At 47.2% G+C, this 27496-nt stretch overlaps 1 long non-coding RNA gene across 2 annotated transcripts in view; it reads right to left on the reverse strand.

Annotated features, from left to right (window-relative positions):
* Positions 1-25569, reverse strand: part of LOC144307986 (uncharacterized) — a 31249-nt gene extending 5680 nt beyond the window's left edge. Inside the window, exons 1-5 of one of the 2 annotated variants that reach the window (XR_013374642.1) lie at positions 25139-25569; positions 6259-6402; positions 5329-5834; positions 3868-4150; positions 3344-3443 (exon numbers count right to left, since the gene is read on the reverse strand). This is a non-coding gene — a long non-coding RNA (uncharacterized LOC144307986). The remainder of the gene's footprint in view (positions 1-3343; positions 3444-3867; positions 4151-5328; positions 5835-6258; positions 6403-25138) is intronic. The other variant, XR_013374641.1, reaches the window with a different exon arrangement.
* Positions 25570-27496: the final 1927 nt, after the last annotated feature.

Below are 27496 nucleotides of genomic sequence, written 5' to 3' on the forward strand. Positions count from 1 at the left end.
TTAGCTTGGTCCTCTTTCCTCCTTTTTTTTTTTTTTTTCAAGATTTTATGGATTTAAGAGAGAGTGAGCGAGCAAGAGAGCAGAAGCAGAGGGAGAGAGAGAAGCAGGCTCCCTAGCAGGAGCGTCACGTGGGGCCAGATCCCAGGACCCTGAGATCACGACCTGAGTGGAAGGCGGGCGCTTCACCCACTGAGCCCCTCCGCCCCCGCCAGGTGCCCCATACTCTCTCTGCTTCTATGCCATTAATCTGGAGCCTTTCCAATCACGCCATCTCAAACAATCTTCTAAATTTCCATGCTACATCGACCGCCTCTAACACCAAAATTCATCAACGGAAAAAATACTGATCTTAATATTGAGATAACAAAAGCATTCCTCCCCCGCCCGGATTAAATTACCGTATGTTGGCCCGCGAGCATCATTCTCACGAATATAATTAAAATATCACTAAAGAAGAGGCATCAATATTATGTACCTTGAAGCCGTTGCTGCACAGAGTGACACCAACGGTTGTGCGAACTGATCTGGCGAACTGATCGATGCAGACTGTTAATCTGTGTGTCTCAGACACTCCGGCCTATTTCTCTTATCTTCTACCATTATAAATTTCTCAGCGGTGTAAAATAGGATTGTCCCGTTTCCTCCACCAGTGAAGAAATGCATCAAGCTCGGAGATATGTAAATCTCTTATCACAGTTTCAGGAATTATCATGTTCATAAGAGAGAAAGGGGGATAAGCCTAAATTCCCATAAGGCAGTGTTTCCGAAGGGGCCACGCTTTCCCTCCCGCAGTCCCTGACCCGCCTTTCTTTTCTGGTTCACGGGGCTTACTCGCAAAGCACGTGTTCCTTAGAAGCGATGAGGTTGGTGGGTGTGGTGTATTTTACCGCCTGAAACCTGAAAACTCCATTTCATCTTTGCTTTGCCTTAGTCCGGATTTCCCACTTCTCTTCTGTACAGATTCCCACTGAAGGAAGATATAAATGTCCCACTGACCCGTTCCCTCTTACAACTACGTCCCTTAATTGAGTGCTTGTTGGTGCACCAAAGTTTCGGTTAAAAGGTAGATTCTGACCCAGATCAAGAACATCGCGTGGGTTTCATTTGATTGACGGTTGACAGGCCGAGGTCTCATCCCTGTCTTGATGCTGCTCCATGGCTCCCAGGTCAGCTTGGAGCTCTTTCCTCTTGTCTCACCATTTCCCACGGGCTGTACCCTCCTGACGTCGTCCCTCGTCTGTGAGCTGCTGTCACTGAGTCCGGCGTGGAGACTAAGGGCATAGACTCTGGAGCACCCAGACTGCCCACATTGCACCCCTATGTGGTCTTCACTCATTTACTCAAGCGCTCCATGATTCAGTTTCTCCATCTGTGAAATGGAATAAGTCTTTCCACCATTGACCAGCATTTCGATGTTCCTTTTACATAAGAGGATGGTGAAGCCCAATAGGGTTCAGAGGGTGTGATCTCAGCCTGGACCTCGTGGTGGTTGGAGGAGGCTGGGGGCCCCCCACTCACACTCCGTGAGCTTCAGTTTCCGATGTCTTAAGCAGGTTCCATAGTTTGTCTTCTTCATAGGATCCCTGTGGGGACTTGAGTGAGAATACGGAAGCCAAGGTGGTCTTTAGGCTGAAACACATCAAGCGCAGGCTCTTTTCCATGATTATCCAGGACACTATTATTATTGATGGCAATGCACACAAACACATGAACAGACTGTCTGCTTCAAGAACCCATTTTTGGTCTTCTGCTCATCATGAGATTCTGTGGAAAACCCAATACTGTATCCGTCAATCCCCATGTTACCTCCACTCACCTCACATCTTTCCATCACTCCTACATTTCTCCTTCTCCTGTCATGTCCTCTTGTAGAAGACCACCACATTTTTGCAAATCTCTCACTTTAGAACCGAATTCTCCACCGGGAAGCACCTATGGCCACCTCCTAACACGGTTTAATTAATCGTGGCCACACGAAAAAGGATTTCTGCATGCCTGAGATTAAGTCTGAAGAGACGCATATTAACCTACCATGGGTGGTTATTCAGACCACAGTCTCCTCCTTTTTAGAAAAGACTTTGAGTGGAGACATTGAGGGTGTTGGTGTCCACAAAACAAGTTAGACCTGACAGAGAAAATCGCCTGTCCCGAAGCACCAGAGCCCGTGACATTGCATCCCATTGGCAAAGGCGATGTAAATACATGATCCTTTCAGCCTGTTAGCATTGGCCTCTTCTCGCCCCTTCCCAGCCTACTTTTCCTAAATGTGCTCCTTCTCCCATCCAGTGGTAATTTGCCCTGTGTCGCGGAAACATATTTCCTCCTCGTCGTTGCATTGTTTCCCTACAGAAATGTCAGTCTTCTGAGAGACCCGGGTCAGCCACCTAATAGCGATGTGACCATTTACACCCTCAGCCTGGGTGGTGTCCCGCCCCGAAGACACATGCGGAGGGCTCTTGGCAGAGAAAGGCCCACGAGGAAGGAGATGCTATCGTGTGGGCTCTTAATACCCTGTTCTTTGGAAGTCACTGCAGAGCGGGATTACATTAAATCAGGCTGCGTGTACTTATTCTCCCGCGACCTCATCAAACAAGGCTTGCGTCCCTAGGATCAAACACCCGATCTTCACAGGCTGTGTCAGCAGGTTGGCTTCCCCATCCATCAGGCTCAAGGCTGGAAGGCATGAGCCCTGTCGGAGGTGCTGGCAAGGAGCGTGCTTTCCCCTGGCCGTTCTTCCTGCCGGCAGAGAAGGAGAGGAAGACGCAGAGATGCTATTTGGATGCAACCGGTGGCCTCGGGGGCAAGGCGCCAGCGAATTGTGATTGTAGGCGCGGATGGGTCGCTCCCAAGAATAGGACCCTCTTTCTTACTCAGAAGCTCGAGTAATTGACCACCGGAGCTGCTTGAGTTGTGAGTATCGATCAGTGACAGTCCGGGGCTCTCATGCCATCACTCGTCCGGGGAGGCCTAATTAACAGAGGCTTGCTTGCTGAATTAGATAAAATTTAGTGTCCACCGAAATTAATGTGATGTTGTCTGAGCATCCTTCACGTAATAGTGGAAAATCAAGTTTAAGTGGTGGGAAGGGGGGGTCCTAGTGAAGGCTGAGGCCTTTCACCGTAACCAAGAAGTAGCTTTTCCAGAGTTTGCAGGGACCAGCCAGAAGAAATACTGTCAATTTGTCCCGACACCTGACAGCCAGTGTTTCAATATGATCACTAACGGTTATGCCAAGTAACTAACACGGAGAATTGTCTGCCGCGCTGGCCATTTTCGTTTACTTTTGCTCTACTGAGAATTGGGGTGTTTCTTCCATTAAAGATAAGAAGGAATGCAGATTTACCATGATTTGGTCGCATTTGGAAATCATGTGACTTTGAAGGTCAGCATGTAATACTTTGAAAGGCAGAGTGGGGAGGACTATTTCAGATGGACCCTGAAATCTGTAAGAAGAAAATTCAATCAACTCACTGTTTCAGAGGCCAGAGCTTTTTTTTGTGTGTATGCAATTTTGTAAAATGTGGTTCTTCATATCATACCCCACTTAATCGGTGGTGCGACTTTTTAAGTAGCCCTATCAGGATTCCACAGATGTCTGTCAAGATAACCCTAGTCTTTTGTATAGCACTCTCTAAATGGGTAAACATTTTGTCTTTTTTTTTTTTTGAGAAATTATAAGAAAAAAGAGTTAGGATTAAAACCATATCAATAGATGCTCTATGAACAATTAGGGGATCATAGCTTTAGAGCCGAATACTTTACAGTCTTGAACTTTAAGGAGTAGGGATGCATTTTTAAAAAATCAATACACATTTCTACTCTCTTCCCTAGGTACTTAAAAAGAGAGAGAGAGAGAGAGAGTCTTACCCTGTTTATCGCAAGACTGGTTTGATAGCCAAATATGCTATTGATCTTGGAGTTGTAGTATTGCATTTGAATACGTAGAAAGGAAGGCCTTATGAAAATCTTCAAACCATGCTTCAAAGCTAGACGTCGTTATGTCTGAAGATCCTGTGTTTATTTTGCATGTTTAGCCATGTTCGTTTTGAATTCTTCTGAAAAGAGTCTGGTTTAATTCAGCCACTGAAATAATCGCCTCACAAGCCCACACTTCCACTACCTCCTTCAGGCCACTTCAGAATCAAATGCCCTAGGAAAGAGTCGTCCCTGTGAAGCTCACGGCTGTTTTCGTAGGAGCAAGGGTAAAGTGTATCAGCTAATCACATGCAGCATCTCTAGGTCACCTGTTTTAAATCTTAATTTAGCCACATAAAGGATCCCTGGAAGATGGATCCATAATTATACTGAGATGATTCATCCTTTTAAATGCTTACACGCACTCTATTTAGAACGTATACTGTAATTCACGGAACCATTATTCCACCCATAGACATTTAAATTATATCCAAATTTCATTGCTATAAACTATCATTTCCTAAGTAGTCTTGTCATAGCTTGTGAGCCAGAAGCAAACTACAGTTGACCCTCGAACAACATGGGGGGTTCAGGGTGCCAGTCCCCCATACCGTCAAAAATCCACCTATGACTTTTGACTCGAAAAGTCGAAAATGTAACTACTAATAGCCCATTGTTGACCGGAAGCCTTACCGGTAATATATAATCAGTCGATCAACACAGAGTTTGTATGTTGTATTACTGTACACTATATTCTTACAATAAAATAAGCCAGAGAAAAGAAAATGTGATTAAGAAAATCGTAAGGAAGAGAAAATCATTTATAGTACTGTAAACATTTGTTTATTGTATATTTATTGATATAGTCAACATATATTGTAATATTCAATATATATTATATACAAATGCCGTGTACAAATATACCTGTACATTACATACTGTACACAAATAATTATTGAGTATATTCATTGAAAAATGCCATAAGAGGGTATTATATATATTATAATATATAAGGGGGACCCATGTAATTCAAACCCATGTTGTTCATGAGTCAACTGTATATTTATTACTATTGCTTAAAATATGATTTAAAAAAAAAATAAAATAAAATAAAATATGATTTAATACCTGTGAGGCATCATTTCCCCCTTTAATTACCTGAATTTCTTTCCCTGAACTTCACTGACTTTTTTTTTTTTTTTTTTTTTTTGCAGTTTTCTGTGCTTGTAAACCTTAGAATAAGCTTGTCTGGTGCAAGCATAAATCTGATTAATTACATCTTTTTCTCAAATATGAACATGGACGTGTAAGAATGAAAAAACCGAACTCTTTTATGCTTTAATACGATCATCTAGGAAGATTCTGTATTTTAACATATTGACTATAATCTCTGCAAGAATGAGATTATGGTACCTGACGAGTTGCCAGGGAATGAGATATATCATAGCAGTGTACTATCAATGTCCTTGACACCGATCCCATTCAACGCCGGCGTCAAACCATGTCGACATTTTTGGACTGGATGCTTCTCATCTCAGCCATAGTCTCCATATTTTCCTTTTGTTCCCACAGTGGAAGATGGCGTTGGTATGTATATTACTCAGGCATCCAATGCCGTGTAACAAATGCACACAAAATGTAGCATCTCGCAGTAACGCACATTCATGCTCTCACAGCTTCCATGGCTCAGAAATCCGTCAGGGGCTGAGCTGAGCATTTGTGGCTCAGGGTACCTCATGTTGTCAGCTGGGGCTGCGGTGCTTTGAAGGCTTGAGTGGGGCTGGAGGACGTGCATGTTGGATGGCTCACTCGCATGGCTGTTAGCTGCACGTCTTCAGTCCTTATGATGTGTCAGAAGAAGCCTCAGCTCTAAACCATGCATCCTGCTCCACTGGGCTCACAAGACAGCCACTGGCTTTCTGCAGAATGAGTGAACCAAGACAAGTGAACCAAAGAGAAAACCGTAGTTAATTTTACGACCTAACTTTGGGATGCATACACCAGCCCTGCACACACAGTAGAGTCCTACTGGCTGTACAAACCCGTCCTGGTACTGTAGATCAGGATTATGTGAGGGTGTGAATAGCACAGGGCAGGGGTCATCTCAGCCCGCTTGAGCATAGCTACAGCAATGAGAGTGGATACTTTCAGTTCTCTGTCTGGAGCCAGAGACACATCATTTTTATTCAAATTTTCCATTGCATATGGTCCAGTGATTTCCTTTGATAATTTGGCACCATCACCAATGTGTAGTGTAGTGTGTGGGCTACCATGACCACGCTTAGGAGCATGGCCACTAATATTACCTTTAGGGGGAAAAAAAATAAAATGAGAGACAGTTACCTTTAGGGGAAGTCTCTTAAAGTTGTAGAGTTCTTTGTTTTGGCATAATTCTTCTTAGAGTTTAATAATGGTTTCCTTCTCCATAGTTAACTCTTGATTTAGGTTGGACATCATTTCCCCAATCCAACAGAGTGCAAATGGTTTCTGTCAGAGGCACCAGAGATTATACCATCTGTGATGTACCCAACAGGGCCACATGGTGAACACTTCCAACAATCTGGATAAATGCATCCTTTTTACTGGCCACATCTCACCCATTGTCAGATCTGTAGCTTGTTCCTGAAAGCTCAGATGAGGTGACTGTCAAGAATGATATATGGCTTCCTGCCCTTCCTTAGAGTCTCTTCCCCTACCCCCATCTCTCCATCTCTCCGTCTTGTTCTGTTTTAGATTACACAGACACACACACACACACACAAGTCTACAATCCAGAAACAGTCATATGCTCCACTGATTCATAAACTATAAAATATAACTTGTTTTACACTGAATTCTTTACTCCATTCTGTGGCCATCAGGTAAGGACGTTGAGATAATTTGTGGAAACTCACCGAATAGAAAAATGAAAGGCACACAATACAATGTTTTACCGTATTGACCAGGAAACTTTCCATCTTTCCTCTTCTTTATTCTTTCTGGTCCACAGTTTGACTGCCCTTAAGTAATCATGAAGTCCATAATATCACTCATAAGGTAGGAACTTGCTGATAAACACTTGCTCATAAACACACATGCACACAAACACACACCCATTTTGAACCTAATTAAAACAAAACTATTTTCAATTTCTACCCCTCAGGCATCTCTAATGTTATAAAAAGTGTCACATTTGGTACCATAATGGTCTTCCATTCAGGGCCTTCTTATGGTCCAGAAGGCAGGCACTCTCGCAAGGAATATGACCTTGGTTTGGGATTGCTAATGGTGTTGAATCACGGTACTTCACTTCTTTTCAGGGAGGTTATGGTAGCAATTAACTTCACAATTCACATGGTCAAGATGACTCACAGTTGAAAGCACCTGAGTTGTCTGAAGATCAATTTTCTTTTAGGATTGTGCTGGAAAGGTTGAAAGCAGGACTGAAACATAATGGTGTGAATAGCAAAGGTCTAATTTCCAGGAAGGAGACTCACCCTTGGGGAGTTTCTCACCTCATTTCCCCCAGGGGACTGAGATTCATTGTGTCTCACTTTTTGACATATTATAGGCTCTCTTATACCTCTCAATAATTGGATTGTTTATTCAAGACATCATATTAAAAAGATGTGGGGAGAGCATTCTTCTGGAGTCTCTTGCATTTTTGCATGTATTACAAGCAGAGGTACTGACAGCTTTCCATCTAGAATGTCTTTCAGGGATGTTTGTGTAGCTAATAGCCTTGGAAGACAGAGATTGTGTCCTCCTCTCAGGTAAGGAGCCAGTTTGCTTACTCGCCATTACTTCATTAATAATGTCTTCCATGAGAGGGTAGATCAGAGAGGCTGACCACCCATTCTAAGTATTCAGGTCAGGTTCCCTAACTGCACGTTCCTCTCCTACAACACAACCTACTGTGCGTGCACCTGCCCTGAGGGACCCCAGCCGCCATGCTGTGAGGAAACCCTATGCAGAGAGAGGCTCAGGAAAGAAGAGACCAAGGCTCACCTACAACACGAGTGGGCCACAGATAGGACGGCAGCCCTGACCAACAGAGGGGCTGCAAGCCTATCAGATACCTTGAGCCAGAGGAACCCAGCCAAGCCACATCTGGCCTGTCCACCCACAGAAGCTGTGAGATAATCAGTGTTTGATGTTTTCAGTGGCTGTGTTCAGGGATGATTTGTCACACAGCAATAACTAAATAATATAAGCCAGGAAGAGTGCCTAGAATGTGAGAGGGGCTCATTAATGAACATGTAAGAGAAGATACATGCCTCTAGATTCATGGACGTGGTCCTCCTGACTATCAGTCAGGCTCTCTGATTCCCAGAGATGGCATTATGGTTCTCGGATGTCCTGGACAGTGGAGCTGTGGCTCTTCTCAAGAGCAAAAGAAGGGACAAGCCACACAAATCCTATCTACACGACCCTACAGCCAATCCTAGAAATGTAGCTGAGATGGAAGAAATGGGATTTGCTGGAAATCCTCTTGAACAGGATTGAATATTTGGGAGTTACCGTTTTGTGAGCCTACTGCGGATGGCCAATTCCACTGACTCAGGAATAAATAAACAAGTTCTCAGGAATAAATAAATAATCCTTACTCTGGAAGGAGATGATGATTAGCTCTCAGGTTTCATATTTCTCAGTAGGGTATGCAAAACTGGGTAAGCTGAGACCTTCTTCTAAATACATGTTTCAGAGAAAGTCCAGGTAGCCTGCCTGCAGTCCCCACTTGTCTGACCCCTCTGCACTTTGCATAATCTGATTATGATTCTAGGGGCGGGTACTTCTCTTCCCACAGAAGGGAATTCAGAGTAGCTACTATGGTGATCCACCCTGTTCTTCTTATTTGTTTTAATATTTCATTTATTTGACAGAGAACATAAGCAGAGGGAGCAGCAGAGAGGGAGAAGCAGGCTCTCCATTCTGAAGGTCAGACGTCTGATGCACAGTGCTAGCAAGGCTGTGTATTTTCTGGAGACATGAGGAAGGATCTATGTCCTTGTCTTTCCAGCTTTTAGAAGCATCCTATATTCCGTGCTCTTAACCTCGCCCTGTCTGCAATCTTGCTTGTGTCCTTTTCTTTTCACACATGTAGATCCTGATAAACCTTGTGCTTGTTAATCACCCTCTTAGTTGGCTTCCTGCAGGACTCAACCCCAGACACCACACTCTGTCAAATTGTGCTAGGAGCACAGTGTCTTGCACCCAACTTGTGAAAAATCTAAAGTTAGGTTCTGGAGGAATTCAAAGATATTTATAGTAAAATAAAAAAGAGAGAAAATAAGAGGAGAACAAGAGGGAAGGAAAGGAAAGGAAAGGAAAGGAAAGGAAAGGAAAGGAAAGGAAAGGAAAGGAAAGAAAGAAAGAAAGAAAGAAAGAAAGAAAGAAAGAAAGAAAGAAAGAAAAAGAGCAAGTTACCCTTCAAAGCAGGGTACCCTTCAAAAGATCCTGTCTGTCTTTTCTAGATTTTTCTAGATAAGCAAGTCAGTGTGGCTGAAAGTCTTCTTCAGGGCTGACTAGCTTTTCTAAGGCCATGAGGTTCAGTCCACGTTCACACATTCAGGCTTTAGCTGGCACTTTGCCATTTGTCAGTGGAAAGGGGGATCCCATTGGGGTACACTCTCAATTTAAGTAAGTTATTCTTTTTCATTCTTTCTTTGAGCAATGAGTGACTTTCTCACAGAGTAGTTTGCCATTTAGCTGAAACTAGCTTCACTTAGACCAAGTCAAAATGCCAATAATTTTCTTCAGTCACTTTCTTGTTAAATGGAGAGAACCATTGAAATTTTTTATCCACATACCATAAAGAAAGGAAAAAACAAATTACTTACTGAGAGCTCGCCCTATCATCTATCTATCCACCTATAATACATCCATCCATCTTATCTATGTACATATTTATCTATCCATCCATTACACCATCCGTTCATCCTGTCTATCTATCCCTGTATCCATTCCACCATCCATCCTTCATCAATCTATGCATCAACTATTTATTATCTATCATCAATCTACCTACCTACCAAATTATTAATCACTTATTTATCATCTACCTACCATTTGTGTATCATCTATCTACTCATCTTTGTTAAATATACAAAAAGCCTATCAGACCTCCTGATTCTTTCCCTCCCCTCACATCCCATATACAATCTGTTATTCAGTCCTGCTGGCCCCATCTATGTTCTGTCTGGGTACCACTGTCACTCTAGCCAGAAGGCCTTGAGCTCTCATTCCTACACCAGTGCATTAGTCTGTCTCTTGCTGCTTCCTCTCACACTTCCCTCACTCTATGTTCACAACTGCAGATGGAATGATTTTTGGCAAAAATACATCTCGCCTTAACACCCTCGAAGCCTTCCCATTAAGCCCAGGCTAACATGCAGACTTGTTCCCAAGACCCCAAGGCTCCCAGTGACCCTGCCCCCTGCTCACTTCTTGAGCTTCATATCTTCCTGCTCCCCTCTTTGCTCGTTAGCCTCCAACTGACAGTCCTTTCTTCTGTCCTATTATCGACAAGCCCATTTCCCCAGACTCTGCATCTGCCGGGCCCCTGTCATCATCCAGAGAGTCTGAGTGTCATCTCTGCTGGGGAACCTTGGGGAACCTTCCCCCACCACTTGTCGACACTATCACCCCTACCGGCCAACTCAGAATCACTCTGAATCTCCTGGGGCATTGTGACCATCCCATCTCTTTGTTTTGCATTCTCCAATACACAAAACAGCATGGTGGCATAAATTATTTTTGCTCACCTATCTGTTTATTGTATGAATAGGCTGCATGAATGTGACATTACCTGTCCTTATCACTGCCCTGTACCTTCACTTAGAATGTGTATCAACACACAGTTGGTGCTCACCAAATATTCACTGAATGAAGGTTTAGTGCTTTTGTTATGAACTAAGATAATATTTTTTTAAAAACCCTGAGGTTATATGCAAACTAGGTTTTACTTTCTGTGATAAGCACAGGCTTTAAGAACAAAAGTGTAGTAGCCAAAGTGTTAGTAAAACATTGGTCTGCTTCAAGATTCATAAATGTAACTTTTCACAAGCTTTTGGTGGTAACTATAAAGATAATCCTTGAGTCTAATGATTTTTAAAGTGTAAACAATTTAAGCATAAGTGTACATCGCATTCAAGTACCAAAGGCAAGGTGTGTCAAGTATCAAAGACATTTAAAAGAAAGTCATCGATGGCCACACCGTTCCATCCTCAACAAACAAGAAATTATGTTTTCATTTTTAGTCTGAGGTTATTATCCTATAAACACTAGGAAATTGTGTAAAAGAGTTTCAGGGAAAAGTAATTACCTACAGTTACATAAAGGATTGTGTAGTGGAAGAAAAATAATTTTCCTTCTACCGTTCTGAGTTTTCTTCTGAGACCCCTATAATAAAACGCAGGTTAACAAGGGAAAAACACACACAAGTTTATTAACACGTCTACCTCCTGTATACATGGGGGATACCCCGGGAAAAATGGAAAACCCAAAGAAGTGGCTTTAGAGTTTGGAATCTGAATAGGCGAAGGGAAGGCGGATGTAGGCGGGGAGAGTAAATGAGTTCAGGAAAGACGACTGGGCCCTTGGAAGAACAGGTGGAGGCATGACAGTTTGTGGCAAAATTTGCCAGGGCCTGGGGTCGAATCTCCTTTCCTGTGACAGGAGACCGTCTTTGTGGTTGATGACAGTCCTGGAGAGGGCATTGACGACAGTTGAATTCCTTTGGGGTGAAGTGTCTTTAGGTAGATGAGGTAAGTTCATGGAAAACCCCTCCCTCCATCTGCTGGTTTTCAAGTGGCCACAACTCAAAATAATCTGTATAGTAAAGTGGCGCATTTTGGGGTGATGTGTTCTGCTACTCTTCGGTCCTGTCCATTGGATTGGCTTCACCAGTCATGTCACAGAATTAAAACAAAAGTAATAGTATTCCATAGCACAAAAAAGCAAAACACAACAGGGTAATAAGAGACCAAGCAATGGGGAGATTCTAACAATGACACAAACTTTCTATTTCCTCCCTGGACGTCTACCTCAATAAAGAGGTCTGAATGTGATGTATTTTGCTGGGGGATCTGTTATCGGTGCTCACAGCTACAAATGCAGACACACAGACCTTTCAGCTTATATTCAGCAACCAGCCCGAGGTCCAAAGGATACAGGTTTGCGGCCAGAGCAAGCAGTTTTATGTTCTCTTGTCATGATTTACGTTGTGTTTTATTTTAGGTAATTCACGGTTCTGATTCCATGTTGGTTGATTCTCCAGTGGATTTTTCTCCACCAAATCGCTTCTGAGGCCCGTCTACCGAGGTGACGTCACACAAAGCAGGTAACCCGCGTGAAATTTGACCAGTGCCCTGCCGACGGGCTGATGCTATAATCTGGTGTAAATCAACCTTGGAGGGGGATGGGTTAGGGAGAGAACGTTCAAGACGTAAATGGGGCATCTGCTGGAAATGTTCATCATGGTACAGAGGAGAAAGTTGAGAAAAACCATGGGTTTTGAGAGGAATATAACGAGTATCTTTCTACCTAACAAGATCTAGGAGATGGTGGGGATATTTGACAAGATCCTGAGGAACAAGTCCCACAGATTAGAGGGATGTATTGAACGTGGGCTGGAGATAAGGGCCAGTCAATGTGGCACAGTTGGGCCAGTGAGCAATGCTCGGCTTTTAGAATACATTAGATGCTTTAATCCGGTGTCCAGAAGAGAGCAGTGCACATTCCTGCCCCATATGGAAGTTGGTAGAGACTCGAAGAAGCAAAGAATGTTTGGAATACCTAAAATCTGCACTGTGTGACTTTTGTCAACAGAGAAGGATGGGTGATGTTGCAAAGAATCTATACACGGTCATTGGAATTATTCACTCAGTGTCTTACTCTTGTCGTTTTCTTTATTTTTTCCTTTCTCTCTCTCTTTAAGACACTGCTGGGAATTCCACGTAGAGAAGCTGTGACCTATGTAAGATAGTAGATGTCACTCGCCTTGAAGGGGGACTCATGATCTTAATAAAAAGACCTGTGTGTCTCTCTGCTTCGAGATTTTAGACTCTAAGAGCCAGGCATTGAGTATCTCGGTCTCCCTGTTGGTATGGGGTCGAGCCTGGGGTCGAGCCTTTGGTTGGACACATACTCGATGATTGATAAACGGGTATTGAAGAAGTGAATGAAAAGTGGAATGGCATTGCGTTGACACCTTAAGTGGTGTGGGGTCTTAGAAAGGACGAGAACAGTGAGCTGAGTGTTTGTGAACATGGTTCCATCTTGGCTCAGGCTTTAAATGGTGGATGAGCTTTAGGGGAAAAGACCCTGAACGTCGCCCGATGGACGTGAGCAAGACGTGTTGTGCTTACATCACGCAGAATCTGCGTCGAAAGAGAGATGCGTGTAGTGGGTAGGACACCAGAGCCCAACTAGTGCCTTGGCATCAAACCCACATCCGTTTATAAGAGATGCTGGCCAATTTGTCCTATGTACGAATGGTCTTCCTTATAAAGTTTTTAGGGTTTTTTTCTTTGGTTGAGGGGAGTGCCGGGGAAGCTGTGATGGAAGCATATTACGATTCAGGCGTCTGCCATGTTGCTCCTTCTTGCTTCAAGGCAAGACAGCGATGGGAAAACAAACGTTTATAACATTAAGGAGTGGAAGGCAAAATTTTTTTTTAAGGCAAATTTTTTGACAGGGGAGTTACCTAGTGATCATTGGTTGACAGACTCCTTCCCATGCAACCAATGATCACTAGGTAACTCCCCTGTCTGTGTGTGAGCTCAGAACACCCTCCCGGGACACAACACAGTAAAGGTTCCGGAAGGGTCCATTTCTCTGACAATGGGAAGCATCAACGAGGGAAATAAAACTTGCAGAGGAATGCTCAGATACGGAAATGACGGATCTCTTGCAAACGCGCCCCAGGTAATTGGTACTTGGCGAATGAGTTTTGTAGGTGAGGCATTTGCCGAGTGGAGGAATTTTGAAAGAAAGGCAAAATAAAACTGCAGGTGATGCAGTGTCACGGTTTAGTAAGTTTAGGGGGTGTAGCAGGGAGCCCCCGGCTTGTGGCTGGTGTATGTGGAAGACAGTGAGGCCACCACCTTCACTTTTGCGTCCGATTCTTTGCCATAACTGGCCCCACGTCTCCCGCCCATCCTGGCGCCTGTCTCAGGGCCTGGGCGATCGCTCCCTCACGGACCCATTCTCAGATTATTCCAGAGATTGTGGTAAAAGAGAGGCATGTCTACACAGATGGCACATTCGTTTTCACGCCGTGGTCTGTGGGCACGAGGCGCCGACCTGACCGAGACCGTGCTCCAGGAAGTCAGGGTCACTGGGGTGGCAGGGAGCTCTGTGCCTACCTGCCTGCAGGTGAGGGTCGATCACGGCTCCTTAGCAAATGACCTGGTGAAGCCAGGGTCAGGCTCCAGGGGGCTCCCACCCTCCGAGCTGCCTGACGCAGACCGAGTGAGCCCCCCAACGAGCAGAGGCCCGCAGCCCCTTTGAGCAGGGACTGCTCGTGGCACTTGTGTCCCTCGTCTTACAGTCGGTGTCCCCACAGGGCCAGTCCCTTGGTCTCCTGCTGTGCCCCAGGCATGGCATCCGATTCCAGGAGGACGAGGCGGCCGGCCCTGAGCTCGGGCATCGGGTCTGCTGCTATGATCCAGCACTCGCACCCCTGGGGATGTGCGGCATTGGACGTGGATGACGTGGGCACCCCTGGTCCCCGTGCAAGCCGTGAAGAGGAGCCACCGCGGCGTGGAACGAGGCTGAGACCACCCGTTGCCGGGTGACGGTTCCGGGGATGCTGCCGAGAAGCCTGTGCTCGCGGCCCCACGGTGCTTGCATCCTTTGTGGAAAAGCGCAGCTGCGTCCGGCATCCCATGCGTGAGGAGCCCACTCATGGCTTCACCGCTGAGCCCGTGGCCCGTGATGGCCAGAGGAGTAAGAGGCCTGTGCTCCGTGCGGCGCTCGCAGGATCCCTCTCGCCCCCAGTTTCCCGAGCGACGGAGCGGGGCTGCCTTTCGACGAGGGGCCTCGGGGCTCACTTTTCAGAGGCGATGCTCACGTGCTTGATGGCGGGAGAGGCGTCCTGGAGGAACCCCCAACTCTGACTCGGTGCATGCACCCAGATCTCACGCTCTGCAAATGCCTTGCCCAGTCCCACGGCACACGGAACGCTCGGGGCCTTTCTCCGTGTTTCTCTCCCACAGACACATTCGTGCCGAGCGGCTGCTGACCGTAGGCTGCCTGGAGGACGTGCCTCGGAAAGGCCGGGCCCGGGGTGGCTGTCGTTAGCGCATCTTCTCCCGTTGTCAGCAGTCCCAGGCAGGTTTGCGAGTGGCCCAAGCTCAGAGACAGTGTGGGCGCCTGTGGGAGCCGGGAAGCCTGCGGGGAGCACTGGGAAGAAGTCAGCCCCTTGCAGAACGGCTTCCGGATGGTCAGTACGGCTCGGTTGGGCAGTGGCAGGCCCTGAGCCCGGCGGGGACTCAACAGCAGCCACTTCGCGAGCCGCGGTCTCACCTGGAGATGACCCACCTGCTCGGAAGGCGGCCATCCGCACCTCGGAAGACGAGGCCTCAACTGCCCAGATGCCAGCAACGCCCTGACCTCCGGCGATTTTGCAAACCAGAGCTAACCTCAGCCGGGACGCACTGTCCCCGACCTGAGATCCCCTTCCGAGGTCTCCGTTCCCCTGCGCCTTTCTGAAGGAGGCCAAGCCCTACTGAGATGACAACTACTGACCTCACGGCCCCGGAGCAAGACGGACGGCTCGCCTGTGACCCGTAGGGTCTGTTCCTACAGCAGAACCAAGCCTTGAGCCTCCAATGGGGATTCGGAGACGCAGAAGCCTTTCCTTGCCATCATGTCCCAAAATGGGAGAGAAATCGCATTTGGGGGAAATGCTGTAGGTGGAGTCGACCCACGGAGAGCACGCGGGACACCAAGTCCTCGGGGCTTTACAGATGACACGATGGGCCTCCGGGATGGGTGGGCCCACAGCCTGTTGGAGGGATGCGCATCCCTCGAGAAGAAGAGCCGTCTGTGTTACCCGGACATGAGGCAGTGCCAGGCCCGCGAAGGCTTGATGAATGAGTGCCGGCTTCCTCCCCAGGGGTCACCCGTGGAACGGAACAAGAGGAAGCGCGGACGACGCTGGAAGCTGCCTGGCTGCCCGGCTTGGTGGGGGAACCTGCGCCCCCTCGGCCCCTCTGGGCACCATCCACGTGCCCTCCGCGGCCACTTGGAGCTCCCCGCTTGCCGCACGCCGCGTTCTCAGCAACGGGCGCTGGCCTGTGTCACCGGGTCCTCCGGGCCGACGCCAAGGGCGCGGAGGCACTGTCCCTGGAGCCCTGTGCCTTGCTTTCTTGGGCGCACTGAAGCCTTGCTTTCATTCCCTCTGCAGGGCACATGCTCAGAATAGCTGAAATTCCCAACATTCACCAGGAGGGCCCATAATAAATTATTGACTAACACATAAAGGCCGTTCCAGAGCATGGGAAATGGGCTCGGAAAGCGGCCTGCAACCCCCGCCCGCAGCCACCGCATCATAAATGAGTCCTGTTGTTGGCCACCCGGCTGTCCCCGTCCCCATCTTTCCTTTCTCAATGCCCGCTCCTAAAAATAGCGCACAGTCAGCGGCGGTCACAAAGCACGGCCTTATGGCTGTCGGGGGTATTTGAACCCTGGTGGGGTGTGTGCCGCGCCCCGGTTCCAGTGGCTTCCCAGTTGGGTATTCAGAGGGCCGATTCATTGTGTGGCGGGCACCACCGCGTCCCCATCAGCCCCCGACAATGAACGCTGTCCGCATAACAAATGCGGCTTTCTCGGGCTGCAGCTAATGCGACGTATTCAACAGGGAAGGGAGGCGGCCCTGGGCTTTCCAGCCATACCCCTGGTTTTATTTAACCCTGCATGTGTCAGCCCCGTCGGAAAGCCTCTGGAATTTTCTTCTGCTGCTGCTTCTTCTTTCCGCCCCTGCGGGGTCTGAGAGCGAGGCGCTCGGAAACCCCCGCTGCTGACGGGCTGCTCAGGCTTGGAGAGCTGCCTTCGGCCCTGCACATGCACAGGATGCTTAGCTCCCTGCTCCTGACATTCACGGAAGCAGTCGCATCGAAAGGGGCTCAATCTCACCTCGTGTCAGTCGCCGTGTCTCGTGCAGCCTGTGGGAGCTGCTCGGGTGCACCGAGGGAGCATTAAGGCTGTAAATCAAGACTGGCGGCGGCGGCAACACACCAAGAATGGTGGGCCTGGAGACCTGGCACAGTCATAGCTCCCCCTGCCATCCCCAGGTGCCCCAGGAGGAAGCATGCAGACGGTCCCGTGGGCCCTGGTGCTGATGGAGGCCCGCCCCCTTGGCAAGCCCTCCCTTTGAGACGCTGCGGACGCTGCCTGTTGCACCCGAGAAAGGGACCCAAAAGCCCGAAGCCCCTCTCTGTTCTTCCCAGGCCGCATGCCTCCTCGTATTGGCGCCTGAACACACACCAAGAGGTCCGGAATAGCCTTTTCCAAATGCATCTCTATTGCGAGAAATATCACGCGCGGTGCAGGGCCCGGGTGGCCAAGTATCTCTGCAAGCGACCGGAGCAGCTCCAGAGCCCGCTGATGCTCGCGGCAGCTCTCATAGTCCACAAATTTTCCGAAATTAGAGAGGAAGGCCGGGCTTGTTTACGGGCAGCTAGTGGACGCGGAGAGTGTCACCTCTTTTCACGTCGGTGTCGTCGTTTCCAGGTAAGGAGCGACCATGGGGAGCTTCGGAGAAGACAAAGCAGGATCGACTACGGAGCCTGGCACTTCGCCGTATCCGTTGGCTGGCTCTGTTGGCCTTTCTGGGTCTTTATTGCGTCGCCTCTAGAAAAGGACTTGGGGTGACCTCCGTAAAGAAGCAGCACAGCATAGACATGGGAAGGTCTTGGAAGCAAGTGCGCTAACCAGCGACATCAAACTTTCCCCTTAACTCTGCATCAGGGGCCAAAAACAACACAAAGGAGTGGGAGGGAGAAGCTATTCATGTTTTTCATGGTCAGAGAAACGACGCAGCAGAGCTGAGTTCCTCCTCATGCCTGGGATGTCCTCTGAACATCAGCTTTATGCTAAGTGCGCTGGGAACTTGATCTGGGTTCTTGATTCTTAACGTCTCAACCGTGCAGGTGGTTCTATGCTACGGTCTCTCTATGCCCGATGTCACGCTGTCAAGGAAAGAAGAGCTTTCCGCCTTGACTAGACGTCATCGAGGTCAAGTACTCTGTTATTAGAGTCTCTAGATTTGCAGGGCTGACTCCTTAGCGGGTTTTCCCCCCTGTGTTTTCCCTTGTTTGGGCTTTTTGACCATAGAAACCACTGACAGAGCAAAATTGCTGCGTGTAGCAAGCAGCCTATGAGGGGCGCCGGGGTGGCTCCGTCCGTTAGGCATCCAAGTCTTGATTTTTGGCTCAGGTCACGATCTCGGGGTCATGGGATCGAGCCCGGTGCTCACTGGGGAGTCTGCTTGACATCGTCTGCCTCTGCCTCTCGCCCACATCATGTGCACACACTTTCTCTTTCAAATACATAAATAAATCTTAAAAAAAAAAAAAACACGATCATAGAAGCAACGTAAATATTGCCTTTGGACTCAGACCCAAACCGGGTCGTATATGGTGATGCATTCCCTCCCCAATGGCTTTCGCTTTCAACTAGCGGACGACAATCTAGGAACATGCTCCCTGCAAATCCCACCTGAGCTGAAGTGACCCCCGGAGATTTGAGTCGTGTGTGTGCACATGTGAAGAATAAGGCTGCCGTGGCCCCGTGAGAGTTCAGAGCCAAGAAAACAGCTTAGGGCAGGCTGGTTACAGCGTCTGCTCCAGTCACAGGAGGATATTCCCACGGCCGGGAGTCCTCTGGGAGTGAAGCTTCTCGAAGCCGTGCACACAGTCAGGAAACGCCGTCGGACGTTGCACTGTGCTTGTGTTCGGTGCCTCACCTGGTGCTTCCCAACGGCCCTGCGAGCGCCCTTCAGTTGTAAACAGAGAAACCACGCGCGGAGAAGTTAAACGGCTGGACAGAGCGTCGTCCTCAGTATCGAAGACACAGAGGGACACCAGGTCCAGAGCATGGATGCGACTCCCTACCTCTTTCCCCCGGATGTGGGAAACAGATCAACCCGTCACCAGTGACCCAGCAACATTTGCAAGGCGCCACACGTCATCGGTGTTCCTTGGAGCCTTCCCCCTCTGGGGCATAAGGAAGTACCGCTTTCCCGGCCACTCAGAGAACCCACACCCACTGAGCCCACCGAGCCGCGGAAAGGGGAAGATGGCCCGGAGTCTGTCTCTGTAATCTGCTAATGATGACTCCAAACGTAAGCGCTGGAAATATCCACACGTGTTGGCAGATTCATTGTGTACTATTTATACCAGGGGGAAAATGGGCAGAACCACGCGCCATCCTTTCACCCCAAAAGGAGCAGTTAGATGCAGAATGGGCTTGTTTGGTTTTAGAAGAGCATCTGCAGGTGTTCAGCTGTAGTTTCAAATAATGATTCATGCCAGGGGCAGGTGCATGTGATGTAGAATTAGCTGGACACATTGCAAGTTAGGAAATTGTGTGTAGGGGGCACCCGGGTGGCTTGGGTTGAGCGTCAGCCTTCAGCTCAGGGGTCCCGGAATCGAGTTCTGCATCGGGCTCCCTGCACGGAGCCTGCTTCTCCCTCTGCCTGTGTCTCTGCCTCTCTCTCTCTGTGTCTCTCATGAATACATAAATAAAATCTTTCAAAAAATTGTGCATAGGGCATCCATTCCGAAGCTTAAAATCCTACGGACGACTTGCTCAAAATGAGGACTGCCCCTCACCACCTTCGTGGTTTCCCATTAGCAGGGTCTCCAGGGGGAAACAACAATTTACACTTGTAACCGGTTTCCAGCTAATTCTGATGCTACCGGCGCAGGGACCCCACTGAATTAATCAAATATGCATGAGGCGCGTTGTGACAGCCAACCCTCCTGGTAGGGCGGTCATTGTCCCCGGGGTGCTGGAACTTTTAGGAAGTAGCAGCATCCAGTGGCAACGTGAGGCGGCACAGCCACTGTCAGAAACACGTTGGCATTTCTTCAAATAAATTGCAAAATGCAGTTAGCACATGATGCTCCAGTTCCCCGCCGAGGCACCGACCTAGGAGGAGTGCGCACAGGCCTTCAAGCAGAGGTATGCACACGTGTGTTCACAGCCGCACTACTCGCAGGCAGCAAGGGGTGCACACGGCCCACGTCTCCATCAGCAGGTTAACAGATGCACAAAACGTGGCCCAGCTCCACCGTGGAAGAGGTCTCGGCCACTGAGGCCACGTGGTGATGTTGTCACACCTGCGACGATGTCGGGGTGACTGCAAAGATCCAGACACGCAAGAGCACATTGTATATGCTTCTGTGCATATGAAACGTCCAGAATAGGGGAATGCATCGGGTCGGAAAGCAGATGAGTTGGTTGCCTGGAGCTGAGGTCAGGGGCCACGGCGGAGCGACTGCTTCATGGGTACAGACTTGCTTTGGGAGCCGCGGAAGGTGCAGAAATTAGGTAGTGGTCATAGTTGCGCTGCATTGAGAATGTGCTAGAAGCTTCTAGATTGTACATTTGTAAATGGCCAATTCTATGTTATATAAATGTCACCCCCTATTTTTTAAAATGTCCATACAGCACACTAGCGATTCTGATTTCAGCGTTCTAGGACCTGGCTGTTTTTATTTTATTTTATTTTATTTTATTTATTTTATTTTATTTTATTTTATTTTATTTTATTTATTTTATTTTATTTTATTTTATTTTATTTATTTATTTCATTTCATTTCATTTCATTTCATTCCATCGTATTTTCTCATATTTCATTGTATTTCATTTTATTTTTATTTTTTATTTTATTTTACTTATTTTATTTCATTGTATTTCATTTCATTTTATTATTTATTTTATTTTATTTTATTTTATTAATTATTTTATTTTATTTCATTGTATTTCATTTTTTTTTTCATTTATTTATGATACTCACACAGAGAGAGAGAGAGAGGCAGATACATAGGCAGAGGGAGAAGCAGGCTCCATGCACCGGGAGCCTGACGTGGGATTCGATCCCGGGTCTCCAGGATCACGCCCTGGGCCAAAGGCAGGCGCTAAACCGCTGCGCCACCCAGGGATCCCTCATTTTATTTTTTATTTTATTTATTTTATTTTTATTTTATTTCATTGTATTTCATTTCATTTCATTTTATTTTATTATTTATTTTATTTTATTTTATTTCATTTCATTGTATTTCATTTCATTTCATTTTATTTTTAATTTTATTTAATTTAATTTTATTTATTTAATTTTATTTATTTTATTTTATTTTATTTATTTTATTTCATTGTATTTCATTTCATTATTTTATTTTATTTCATTGTATTTCATTTCATTATTTTATTTTATTTCATTGTATTTCATTTCATTTTATTATTTTATTTTATTTCATTGTATTTCATTTCATTTTATTTTATTATTTATTTTATTTTATTTCATTTCATTTCATGTATTTCATTTTATTTCATTTTATTTTTTGTTTTATTTATTTTATTTTTATTTCATTTCATTGTATTTCATTTAATTTTTAATTTAATTTAATTTATCTTATTTTGTTTTATTTTATTTTTTATTTTATTTTATTTTATTTTATTTTATTTTATTTTATTTTATTTTATTTTATTTTATTTTATTTTATTTTATTTTATTTTATTTTATTTTATTTTATTTTATTTTATTTATTTTATTTATTTTATTTTATTTCTAAAAGGCCCCTGAGTGGCTCTGCATCTGCCTTGGGCTCAGGTCATGATCTCAGGGTTCTGGGATCGAGCCCCTCATTGGGCTCAGTATGCAGCAAGGAGTCTGCTTCTCCCTCTCCCTCTGTGCTCTCTCTCTCTCTCTCTCAAATTTCATTTATTTATCTTAAAAAGAAAAAAGAGAGAGAGAGAGACAGGAGGGGAAGAGAGAGAATCTCAAGCAGACTCCCGATGTGGAACTCGGTCCCATGACTCTGCAACCATGACCAGAGCTGACACCAAGGGTCAGATGCTTGAGCCCCTGAGCCACCCAGGCGCTCCCGAGGTATTTTAAATTGCTTTTCAGATGATTCTAATGGGCAGCCCGGCTTCACTGACCTGGTGGGGATTCAAACAATAGCAACAATGACGGGCAATAACTGGGTCTTTGGACATGGTTCAAGTGAAGGAGCATGAGCATGGGAAGACTGAAGCTACAACTTTAGCAGGTGGTCCCCATGCCTGTGCTGCTCGGCGACAAGGGACCAGCAGCATCAGCCTCACCTGGGGGCTTGTCACAAAGGTGGACTGTCCAGCCCCATCCCCACGCCGCCAGAAATACAATCTGCCTTTTAATAAAATCATGCAGGCCTTGTGACATCGTATTTCATGGAAGGCCGGTGTGTGGACGGTTATTACTACTTCCCCCCGACACAAAGGGTCTGTACGGCCCAGATGTTGCCTGGAAGCACGTTAACCGCATTCGTATCCTCCTGTATCTATGAACCTTTGAGGAGCTCGTGCATCTGACACCCTTGCAGGAGCATTGCAGGGACGACGTGCAATCGTATTGCAAACCGTTCAGAGAATGCAGCTCCTTCTAGAGGAACGCTTTACGATCCTGAGGGGGACTAGGCTTCCGCAAGGAGAACTCTGACAGCTGCTGCTCCAGGACGGTTTTCAATCTTCTGCACCGGCTCCATCCAAAGTGAAGCTTGAATCTGCTAAAAGTCCAGGAGCGACCCTGCATGTCCGTACCCAGAGACACTGGGTGAGAAGTGTTAGATAGACACGAATCACGGGCTACACTTCAATGTGACTCACAAAACAAGGGAAAGAGGGGCAGGATCCCTTCACGACTCGGCTCTTTGTCATCCTCACCCTTGGAAGATTTGGAGGTTTCAGGCCTGCAGTGAAGATAAGCTAGAGAGACCACGTAGCACGCCCGTACCCAACACGTTCCTGAGAAATTCTCAAGCACCCCAGACTTTTCTTCCAAGCCTTTGTAGGCGAGCTGGGCCCAGCTAACGCCCAAGGGAAAGTCTAATACATCTCTTTGAAATCCATCTTGAGATGACTCAATTTCTATAAATAACAAAAGTACCCAAACAGGAAAGAAAGTTCATGAACTTGTGCAGGGAACGTCAACAGCCTTCTTTATCCCATCAATGAACTTTTTTTTTTTTTTTTTTTTTTTGTCCCTCTGTATTTCCCTGAAAGTCTGACAAGCCATACTCAAATTTGTTTTTCTGGAAATAGCAATGTAATTTTTAACCCGGCGTGAAATATTCAAGAAGTGGGATGGATGCGAACCTCAGAGGTCACCCATGAAATTGGTCCCAATATTGAAGTGATGAAAAATGATTCCGCCCATTCTGTGTGTCAATCTGTTAATATCACATCGTAGATGGGATGCTGATGGTCTCTAACCCCTCAGACCGAAGGTGCCCTCAGCTATCACATCTCGGCAAGATTCACGAATTGATTAAAATAACCATTTTTAGAGAAATGAAGACAGGTTCTTTTTTTTTTTCTTGCCTATTTAATGGAGTCAAAAGAAGAATTCCCAGCCAAGCCCACATTTCTCAACTCAGTTAAACTGATTTCCATAGACGACGTGAGGGGTAGAGAACACAAGTGATTCGCAAACGGTACACATGAAGGGGCCAGCAAAAGGGAAATGATGCTCATTGCTGTTTGCCTGCAAGCCCCTGAGAAGAGTGTTTTTTAAGAAACCCCTTGGGGCGCCTGGTGGCTCAGTCGGTTAAGGGTCCACCTTCAGCTCAGGTCATGATCTTGGGGTCCCAGGATCGAGCCCCATGTCAGGCTCCCTGCTCAGCAGCGTCTCTGCTTCTCCCTCTCCCTCTGCCTTTCCCCCTGCTTATTCTCTCGCCAATAAATAAATAAAATCCTTTAAAAAAAAGTTTCTTTGTGAGAAATTGAACATCTGCTTCTTTCTTTCCCGGACAGAAAACAAATGGCAAGGTATCTTTAGCTCAATGTGCAGTTGTTTCTATGTGACAGGGATTGTGCAGGATTTCCTTGTGGAGGCATTTCCAGGGATCCACAGACCACAACCTGGGGACCAAGTGCAGCCCAAGACCTGGTTTCGTAACGTGCCTCTGGATCGCAGCCGTGCCCGTATATTCACAGATCGTCTGTGGCTGCTTTCACTTGGCAAGGAAATAGCAGTCAGGTGGTGGTAAGAGGGACCAGCAAACCTAACACATCTACTGTCTGGCATTTTGCAGAAAAGTCGGGGGCACCTGGATGGCTCAGTCAGTTAAGCGTCTGCCTTTGGCTCATGCCATGACCCCAGGGTCCTGGGGTCCAGCCCTGTGTAGGGCTCCCTGTGCAGCGGGGGTGAGGGATCTCCTTATCCCTCCCCCTTCTCTCATGCTCGTGTGCTCTTGCTTACTCTTGCTCTCTCCCCCTCTCAAATAAATAAAATCCTTAAAAAAATAAAAAAAAGAGAGATAGAGAGAGAAGTCTGCCAACCCCTGCCCTAAGAACGCCTCTGTTCACGAGGCCGTCTCTGTGTGCATCTCGTGATGGGACAATTTAAACGCCGTATATACCGTTTCTATCTACGTGTGATGGATACGGTAGGGTGCCCAGATATTTGGCTAGAGGACATGAAATGAGCATTGGATCAGTAAGACTGAGTGAAGCAGGTAGCCCTCTCTGGGGTGGGTGGGCTCCATCCAATCAGGTGACGTCAGGAGTAGATCAAAGAGGTGGAAGAAAGGTTGAGTTCTGTGTGCCTCTCGGACTGATGGTTTGAGCTGGGCATTGGGCCCCTGCCCTTGAACTGGCGCTTGTAGCCTCGGCTCCTTGGGTTCTCAATCCTTCACACTCACACTGAATTACCCACCACGGGCTCTCCTGGGCCTCCAGCTTGCAGATGGCAGACTGTGGGACTCCTCAGCCTCCATAATTGTGTCAGCCAATTCCTTATAATCAATCAATCCACTCCTCCTTCTCTTTTTCTCCCTCCCTCCTTCCCTTCTCCCCTCCCTCTATGCCTACCCCATATATTTCCCGTTGGTTTAGTTTCTCTAGAGAACCCTGACTGATGCCAACAAACATTATCTATCAAGTTTTCTTAACTCTTCTACGAAACTTCTTTGAACACCAAGTATGCGTAAGGTTAGGTGAAGATTAGGAAGACGAAGAAAACAGTTCTTACCCTGAAGACGGCCTCTCAACAGGCCAATGACAATCAATTGACGTAGAGCATCAGACGTGGCTTGAGCAACATCTTCACAAAGTCCTACTTTATTTATTCGCAAGAGGAATCAAACCCCAGCAGTCCAGGGGGTGCTCAAGGTCTCAGAAGAAAGACAGTTATGTCAAGAAGTCTTCCCAAGTGCCACGTGTGACACGGGGGCCATCGCAGGGTACAAAGAATGGGCAGTGCCCAACGCAGGTGGGGTTGAAGGAGCTCAAAGTGATGGTTTTCTGGAGTAGAGCAAGACCTGTGGGTGGCACGTTTCCAAGGCGACCCCTGCTCCTGTGTTCCCTGTGATGACACAATGCCTGAGGGCTCTGAGCCTGGCACCCAGCTGAGACAGGCGTGCAAAATAAAGCCAATAGGCCTCCGCTTGAATGCGGGCAGGTTCTGTGTCTACGCGAGTCTGCATGTAGCTCACAGGAAGACTTTTCCACGGTGAAGCCACAAACCACTTGGAACGACTTCACTTTTGAATGTGTTAGTGGAGTGGGTTGGATCGGAAGAGGAGAAAGCCTGACTCTCGTGTCAGAGAAATCTCCCATCTCTTGACGATTTTTCTGCTGGGACTTGATAGGGTGTCATCTGCTTTTCCTTATCATTTAGCATCTAATGAGAGATACTTGCTTCCAGACGGGTCTTCTGTTCAAATTCACCAGGCAGCCTGGCGTGGCATATCCACTGGTTAGGTTCTGAACGATTTACAAGTCGACGTTCTCTCCTTAATGCGGGTGGGCTCGGGGCGAGTGAAGGGTGGCCCGCGATGTCATTTGGGAGGAAACAGCCCCGACTTAAAAGCTGGCAATCCATCCATCCATCTGCTCTCTTTCTTCTCCCTTGCCTGTCATCAGCCAAAGACGTCTCTGACGGGTTAAGTTAATCTGTGATAGAGAATGTGCCACCGTGGGCAGCGTGTTAGCCTTTGGTTGATGTCAGAGACAAACGCGCGCCTCCACGGGGAAGCCCTGAAAACAAACCTGCGCCTGCCTCCATCCTTACCCTGGGTCTGTGGTCTTGAAAACCTGTGTCAGCGCTCTGGCTCTCCAAACAAGGGGTCCGCAGACCTCTTCTGTAACGTGATCGGCTTTTGGGGCTGTGGAGTCACATGGACTCAGTTGTGCCATCGTAGAGCAAAACCCACCACGAAACATAATGACAACACATACCCGAGTGTGTATGGCCAGTTTCGGCCAGCACGCCGTAGTTTGCCCGTCTTTGGACTCGATCACTCTCCCACATCTTGGTAATATCCTGTGGGGGAAGGTAAGGGTAGAGGGAAAGTCACAATTTGCTTGAGCTGCTTCATCTCCCTTCATATGAGGGAGCTCCCTTTGTCAAGGAAGAGACCCAGGACGGGGGAAAGATACACCCTGCACGTGAATCCCATATAGTGGGAAAGGATGTATCTACGTCACTCAGGCACACGTCCTTTAAACTTGTCGCGCTCAAGGGAGACCGAATGGGTCTGGAAACCACCTGTAGAATGGAACATGCCTCCAACATACCTTCCTTTTAGATCGCTTGGGCTCTATCAATGAAAAGCACCCCCAGCCAATTCTGGGAGACAGTTTCCTCGTCCTGGTACCCTCTGGCCATCACAATTGCCATTTATTTAACTGTGATGGAGAACCCAGCTGCCAGGCTCACCCGCAGTCCTGTCCGCCAGGCTTGGCCCAGCGAGCCGGTGTTGGGTCTCTAACGCAGCACTGCAAGCACCAAGACGATGCTGCCATGATCGCAAACCCTGGCAACTCCCTCAATACAGTGAAACTCAGACGCTGAAAAAGACTCAAAATGCAAGCGCTCAGATGAAAGCCCCCCTGGCAGCATCAACAGGCAGTGAGCGAGAGAGGAGAAAAATCACCCTGGTGTTTGTTTCTGAATCGTGGAATTGGAGTGGAGGCCCCTGACAGCCTGCCTGGCTTCCGTCGTCGGAGACTCGGTGATGGAGTCACCAGTGGGGTTTCCTCCCGCCTGCCCCTCTGCTTTAATGAAGGGCAAGACAGGCATCGCCCAGCCGCCGTGCAGGGTGACCCTACCACGTAACAGTGTCCTCCCGTCTCCGCCCAAGGTGAGCAGGGCATCCAGGATGCAGCCGCACCTTAATGAGAAAAACTGACCTGCTTATTTACCCTGTCTCCTCTGTTTCTAATCCAAATAATCTCTGCAAAATCTTTGTCCTTTTGCCTGTAGAAATCAAGCTGAAGCCCCTCCAGGTTGGCTCGTCTTTGACAAACTAGAGGGGTTCAGGTTGGAGGAGGAGCCCAGGCTTGCTGGGTGCTCACGAAATGGGAACACTCGTTGACACGCTCTTCA

This window comes from Canis aureus, chromosome X (assembly GCF_053574225.1).
Source record: "Canis aureus isolate CA01 chromosome X, VMU_Caureus_v.1.0, whole genome shotgun sequence".
NCBI lineage: Eukaryota > Metazoa > Chordata > Mammalia > Carnivora > Canidae > Canis > Canis aureus.